This window comes from Vipera ursinii (assembly GCF_947247035.1).
Source record: "Vipera ursinii genome assembly, chromosome: 10".
NCBI lineage: Eukaryota > Metazoa > Chordata > Lepidosauria > Squamata > Viperidae > Vipera > Vipera ursinii.
Window position 1 is genome coordinate 2,810,588 of NC_139520.1, and position 7,699 is coordinate 2,818,286.

Below are 7,699 nucleotides of genomic sequence, written 5' to 3' on the forward strand. Positions count from 1 at the left end.
GAAGGTTGAGCTCCTCCACATGCTTACTGGACCCGTGCCCTTCCTGGCTGGCCTATGCAGCTCGAGAGGCGACACGAGGCTGGTTCCTAGCGGTCATCTCTGCTTCTCTGAGTGAGGGTCACTTCCCCACCGCCTTGAAGGAGGCGGTGGTGAGACCTCTCCTCAAGAAGCCCACCTTGGACCCATCCTCTTTGAATAACTTTCGTCCAGTCTCCAATCTTCGCTTCCTTGCGAAGGTTGTTGAGAGCGTGGTGGCGCACCAACTTCCTCAGATCCTGGATGAAGCGGTTTATCTAGACCCGTACCAATCGGGTTTCAGGCCGGGCTACAGCACGGAGACGGCATTGGTCGCTCTGATGAATGATCTCTGGAGAGCCCGGGACAGGGGCCATTCCTCTGTCCTAGTCTTATTAGACCTCTCGGCGGCTTTCGATACCATCGACCATGGTATCTTGCTTCGACGCCTCAGGGGACTGGGAGTGGGAGGCACGGTTCTGCGTTGGTTCTCCTCCTTTCTCCAGGGTCGCTCGCAGTCGGTGCTGACAGGGGGACAGAGGTCGACCCCGAGGCCTCTCGCTTGCGGAGTCCCTCAGGGGTCGGTCCTCTCGCCTCTCCTGTTCAACATCTACATGAAACCGCTGGGTGAGATCATTCGCAGTTTTGGAGTAGGGTACCATCAGTATGCTGATGACACCCAGCTTTTTATCTCAACTCCTAACAATATCAGTGATGCCCTAGACGTGATGTCCCGCTGCCTGAAAGCGGTCCGGGAATGGATGGGGAGAAACAGGCTTCAACTGAACCCGGACAAGACTGAATGGCTGTACGTACCGGCAAGCCAGGAGATTCAGAACGTCCCACTGCTTAACATTGGGGACAAGTTACTTCCCCCTGCTGATAGGGCCCGCAACCTGGGTGTCCTCCTAGACTCGCAGCTCTCCCTGGAAGACCACATTGGAGCTGTGACCAAGGGGGCCTTCTCCCGGGTTCGACTAGTTCGCCAACTACGGCCTTATCTGGACCTGGATTCCTTACGTACAGTCACCCATGCCCTTGTGACATCTCGCCTAGACTACTGTAACGCTCTCTACATGGGGCTGCCCTTGAGATCCACTCGGAAGCTTCAACTGGTGCAAAGTGCGGCGGCACGGACACTCTTGGGAGCCTCCCGATACTCCCATATCACACCTCTCCTCCGTGCGCTGCACTGGCTTCCGGTTGCCTTCCGTGTGAAGTTCAAGGTGCTAACAATGACATTCAAAGCCCTACATGGCATGGGTCCGGACTACCTACGGGAGCACCTTCTGCCGATGTCAGCACCCCACCGTCCTGTGCGCTCCCACAGAGAGGGCCTCCTCAGGGTGCCACCGCTCAAGGAATGTCGGCTGGTGGCCCCCAGGGGGAGGGCATTCTCAGTGGGTGCGCCAGCCCTCTGGAACACCTTACCTACCGAAATCCGGATGGCCCCTGACCTCCGTACCTTCCGTCGCGACTTAAAAACTTTCCTGTTCCAGCAGGCTGGCCTGGCATGATAGCGTTAATTGGGGTCCCAGTTTGTGTTCATTAGTGTTTCTTATTATTTTATTGTTCGGTCTGTATACCTTCCTTCCTCTGTACACCGCCCCGAGTCCCTCGGGAGAAGGGCGGTTTATAAAAACTAATAAATAAATAAATAAATAAATAAATAAATAAATAGAACAATGAGAGAATATGTGATTGAAAGCAGGGAAATTTATGTTATAATCTGAAAGAGATTTATTTATTTATTTAGTGTATGGCATACAATGTCAGGGAAACCTACACATGCTAGACCAGAGGCCCCCAAACTTTTGGGCAGCAGGGACCGCTCCTGTGGAGATTTCTCCGCGTACCAGAGAGGGCATGGTTTCGTGTGCTGCCTGCATCCCGCGGATGGGGCTTTGCTTGTTTGTGCAGCCCGGTTGCTGGCATGCTATGGCCTGGTGCTGATCCAAGGACCGGGGGTTGGGGACCCCTGTGCTAGACACACAACGCAGTCCTGACAGCCTAAATTGCTGGTTCATTCTGTTCAGTGCTTACGTGCCTATCCTTGGTGCTCCGCAGTGAGCAAACTAGCTTTACAGCAGCTGACTTGTGGCGCTCAGGTTGATGGCTCTTCTGGGCTCCTCTGCCAGTCTCGCCTCGCTTCCCCTCGTGTCGCGATGCCTCAGGTCCGGCCCACTCCAGCGCCGGCTTCCGCTCTCCACACAAACGCAGCTAGGTTCTTCCCACCGAAGTGGTACCCATTTGTCTACTCACAATATTGTGTGATTTCGAACTGCTGGGTGGGCAGGAGCCAGCGGTCGAACAACAGGAGCTAACTCCGTCTCACGAGCCGGGATTCAAGCGCCAAAAGGCAGACCATTTCTGGCTGGCAGGTCCAGAATCATTAAGCCTCTGTGCCACCACGCCCCCCAAATCTGAAAGAGAATTTATATAAAATGATGAGCCATTAGAATATGAACCCAAAAAAATATGCAGTGTGTAAAGGCACTTCAAAGTTATGTTGGAAATGTGAATAACAATCATTTTATCATGCTTGGTAATGAGTTTGGGGTTCAAATATAGTGATTCAGAGGATTTTGAATATTAACATTCAAATTAAACCAGAATTTTTTCTCTTGGGACTGATGGAAAAGCACTTGGAAAAGACTAATGCAATACTGTATGTGATGTATGTCTGTATCATATGTTGTGATTCAGGGTCAGCCTGTGGGTTCGGCAGTTGGGTCGGACGAATCAGAGGAGGAGGGGGGTGTTGAAGACCTTGCTGAGGGGGTTGAAGATCTTGCTGATGATAGCCCTCAGGCAGGCCCCTCCCACTTGGTCACCATGGAGACCCAGCTGTGTGAGCCTGACAGTGTGGATGAAGATGACCCACAGCTGGCCCTGTTCAAGGACGCCGGACGCAGGAGACAGTCAAGTAGGAGTAAACAGAGGAAGGCTGTGGGGCTTCTTGGAAGGAGGCAGAGAGAGGCCACGCCCTGAACTCTTTATAAAGGGAATGTGTGGGGAGGGCTGGTTTGCTGAAAGTAACCGCTCAGATAGCGTTTCAAAGCTCCTGTATCTTGGTACGTGTCTTGTTTGTTTTTTGTAGTAATAAATTTGGCAGACGTCATTCCAGCCTCTTGCCGTTTATAAAGGGGTTGCCTTTTCTGCAGGGCCGGTAGCAGGCTGGTACAGAACATCGTAACTGCAGTGAGCTTATTCCACAAATATGAAAGGACTTCAGAATAATTACATCAGAAGAATGGTTGTTGATGAGTTTGCTGAAGTGGCTAAATTGACTCGATTAGAGAAAAAAAAGCAATATTTAGATTCATTGGTGATTGGAAACCCATTATAGATATTTTTGCATAAAAAAGGAAAAAAAACACGATTCATGGTTTTGATGATTAGATGGATAGAATATAGAAAAATGAGTATCGTGATTTAACTTTAGATAGAGGGGTTAAAATATAATTGCACTTATAACTGCTGTGAAGAATATTGGAAACTACTTTGCATCTTTCTGTTTTTCTTCTACTTGTTTTTCTTCTCTTGCAGTTTTTGTTTCCCCTTTATTTCCTTCCTCCCTTTCCGTCCTTGCTCATTTTTTTCCTTACTTTGCATTGCATTAGTTTCTATTAATCTTTTTAAAAAGTTTAAATATATTTTAAAACTATTGCCCAATATAAGCAGACTGAGGTGTGTGATATGGGTGTATTACTGCAGCTAAAATGGTTGATTTGCACATTGTTCTAACAAACTGCATTAAACCTGAAACTAAAATGGCAGCTGCAAAACAACCTGTTCATTTTGAACCACCAAGGGGCTAAATGTCGTGAAGGACATAGAATTACACCTTTTATCAGTGGATGCACATGACCCATAGACTGTTTTAGGCAGATCAGTCTGAGGTGGAGCGAGAGAGGAAAAGCAACTGCTGCACAAACTACTAAAAGTGGGAGAGCCTGAATACTGCTCTGCGATGCCACCTGCTGTTGATATCAAGTACAGTATTATAAACCAATTCATTCTTTCACACATATACAGGTAATCCCCAAGTTACGACAGTTCACTTACTGACCGTTCAAAGTTATGCTGTAACCCCCAAGTATTTACGACACAATCCTGAAATTATGAACGTTGCAGCACCAGGGCAGTCATTCACACTTATGACTGACCGCAGAGGCCCTGCGGCATTCACCCTGCCCATTCCCCCCCCTTCCCACATTTGCTTCCCCCCTCCCATCCTGCTGCGCTGGGTCACTTACCTTGCGAAGATCTGACTCCTCTCTGCTGCTGTTTCTTTGGCGATTTCGTTTCCAGCACCCGATCGATCGGCTTGCAAACGCTTTTTACGCACCGAGAGTGAAATGTTCCGGGCACTATGATCTCGCAGGACTTCAGGCGCTGCCTCCAAGTGTCCCGTCGGTTTGCAAATGTTTTGCACGGAGACTGTAAGCTTCTGGGCGCTGTGATCTTACAGCCTGAAGTCCCGTGAGATCACGGCATCCAGAACATTTCATTGTCGGTACGCAAAAAGCATTTGCAAGCCGATCGGATGCTGGAAGCGAAATCGTCAAAGAAACCGTAGCAGAGGGGATAGATCTTCGCACGGGGGGTGGGAAGCAATTGCATGAGGTATCTCAGTGGGTCAGGGGAGGCCTTGGTTGGTCTTAAGCATGTGGCCTGTTCTATCACTAGCCCCCCCCATGGCCTTCCCCACCCTGAGATACCTCATGTGCGCTTAACGACCTGCGTGTCTGGTTAGCAAATGCATGGGCGAAAGCGAGGAGTTTTCACATTTATTTTACTTGATTCACTCGCATGAATCCTCAGATTATGAATGTAACTGGCAGGCTCCGTTACATTCATAATTTGAGGACTACCTGTGATCCCAAATTAGGAACACGCTGCTGGCATCTCTTTGTACTAAAAGACGTAAGATTTTGTGAACTGTAACTCAATTCTTCGAGAGGCAGCTTGAAGAAGTGCGTAAGGTGTTAGGCCTCGGGCACAAAGGAGTCGGATGGCTCTGGGCCGGCCCCTCTCTCTCAGCCCCAGGAGGCGGCAATGGCAAATCCCTTAAAAAAAACATACCAAGAAAACTGCAGGGACCTGTCCAATGAAAGTCAGGAATCAACACTGACTTGAAGGCATTCCCCCCCCCAAAAAAAGTTCACTTGATGTATAAGGAGAAATTCCTGACAGTGAGAAACTTAAGCAGTGGAAAGGCTGGCCATCAGAAGTTGTGGGTGCTCCATTGCTGGAGACTTTCAAGAATAGACTGGAGAGCCGTTGGTTCGTTGTAAGTTGTTGTTGTCATGCATTAAGGCACCACATAACCTGACTCAGAGTTGTGATGTTTTTATGATGGTTAAGCAAATATGGCAGTCATTAAGCAAATCCCTTTTCCCCAGTGGGTATTTCTTGCAGGAAACCAGAAGTAAACAAGAAAAAACAACAAAAAAGTCATATGTTGTGCTCATGTGACCATGGAACAGTACAAATGGCTGTCAATGTGAGCCATTGCCAAGTGCCCAAAATATCACCTGACATGTGTGTCTGTGCATGCAGCAGCCATAACTTTGAAAACGGGTCATAAGTAGCTTTTGGGGGTCAGTCATGACTTCAAATGGTCATTAAGTGACTGGTTGTAACTTGACTAATTGCATTAAAAACTAATTGTTATTTAAGGTCTTTTGAGGAAGGTTGAAAGTTTCCAATGTATGTGAATTTGTCAGTCTCTTATTCTACGATGCTGCTGTAGTTTGTTTACACGACAACAGAGAAATCTGCACTCAAGTGTTCTGGGAAATTGAAATAATCTGCTATTATTTTGTCTTTGTTGGGAACCCAGCCATATCAAATTTGTGTCTATTAAGTCTTTTGCATCAAATCTGGCCTGTGTGTGTGTAACATGGAACCCTGAGGGGCGCTGCTGGCAGATGGTGGCCTAGATCAGGTTGGAGGAAGAGCAGGTGAGTAGTGGCTTTCCGTCCCCCCCTCCATCTGAAAGGAGTAAGCCATTGTTACACAGCACACCCAGGATTATGGATCTCATAAACTTCTGCCTAACTTCATACCTCCAATTTGATGAACAAATTTATCAACAAATTGAAGGCATACCTTTAGGATCACGGCTTTCGAGACTTATAGCGGAGATCATAATGCCACATCTGGAAGTAGTAGCATTTCCACAAATATGGATCAAGTATGTAGATGACTCCTTCACTACAATACAAGAGGACCAAGTAGAAAATACCTGCAAAACCACCTTCCACAACATCTTCCAAGGAATTCAGTTTATCAGAGTAGAAGAGAACAACAATTTACTACCTTTCCTGCATATCCTGATCAACAGAGACAAACTAGAAACACAAGTATAGCAAAAATCACCCACACCAATTAAGTGCTCTGCTACCAAAAGCAATAACCTAACCTCCCAGAAGGGAAGCTGCGTAAGGACTTTATTTAAACAGTAACACACTACAGCAACCCTGAACAACAGAAAAAGGAAACAGTGCATCTATACAATGTCTTCCAACAAAATGAATATCCACACAATTTCATCAAAAAGTGCCTGACCACTCATACCCAATAAAGCACAACCACCACAAGCTGTATTAAGAATAACACTGCCATACATCAAAAATATCCCAGAAACTGCCAACAGTCTATTACAACCACATGGAATCAGTGCAGCACAAAAGCCAACTCAAGCCCTCCGAAACATCCTAAGTAAACCAAAAGACCCAGCAGCCGCCCCCCCAAGGAAGAGGAGACACCCACAACAAACAGTGTAATGACTGCAACAGCTACTACATAGGACAAACAGGCAGAAGAGTAGCAGAAGACATCCATGAAAACCAAATAGCAGACAGAAGACAGGATGAAAACTCTTTAATTTCACAATATATGGGCAGATTTAACCATAGTTTCAAATGGGAAACTATGACCATCCTAGTCCAAGCCAAATCCAAAAATGCCAGGGAATTTCTGGTATGTGTGTATACTATGCAAAAGAGACAATCAACAAAAAGACCCAAGCCCCTCTCCAACAGCAGTCAGCACCCAGAAGAGCACAGATGAAAAACAACCCACAATCAAGTAAACGGTAGCCCAGTCCAGGAACTGCCAAACCAGCTAACAGTGATCAGCCCAGCCACAGAACCTCTAAGACACACACACACACACACCACCTAACACTGACCGGGAAGCCTCTGGAGATGGGCACCAACTTCACGCACCAACAACAAGCACCATAAGGCAGGACGAGAAACAATGGGTGGGAGCTAAGGAGACATTTCCTGCCGGCGGAGCAGCTTGCCACCAGAAGTTCTGGCTCCTTCATCCCCGGAGGTTTTCAAAAAGAGACTGAAATGGCCCAGGGTCTCCTGCTTGAGCAGGGGGCTGGACTAGAAGACCTCCAAGGTCCCTTCCAGCTCTGTTCAATTCAAGGTAAACCGAGAGAGATCCACTGCCCGCTAGCACCAACGAGGTTACATCTGCAAGAAAACAACCCAGCTCAGAGGGCAGCCAGGACGCCGCCGCCTCCTCCGTTTTCCGAGCTCTTGTTCCCGTTCACCTTTAACCGAATAAACCGCAATCGGGATTCCCACGACAGGCGAAGGCGAGCCAGGCGCGCTCGTTCCGACGAAAGGAGGAGGCCCGCAGAGGCCTCGGGGAGGGCGGG

At 47.9% G+C, this 7,699-nt stretch overlaps 1 long non-coding RNA gene across 2 annotated transcripts; it reads right to left on the reverse strand.

Moving 5' to 3' along the window:
- Positions 1 to 1,731: 1,731 nt before the first annotated feature.
- On the reverse strand, positions 1,732 to 7,666 carry LOC310645299. 2 transcript variants are annotated; one of them, XR_014493468.1, is made up of 2 exons: positions 7,592 to 7,666; positions 1,732 to 2,438 (listed from the first exon to the last, which is right to left on the reverse strand). It is a non-coding gene; the product is annotated as an uncharacterized lncRNA (long non-coding RNA). The 2 variants fall into 2 exon arrangements; XR_014493469.1 differs by lacking the exon at positions 7,592 to 7,666 and adding an exon at positions 6,133 to 7,201.
- Positions 7,667 to 7,699: the final 33 nt, after the last annotated feature.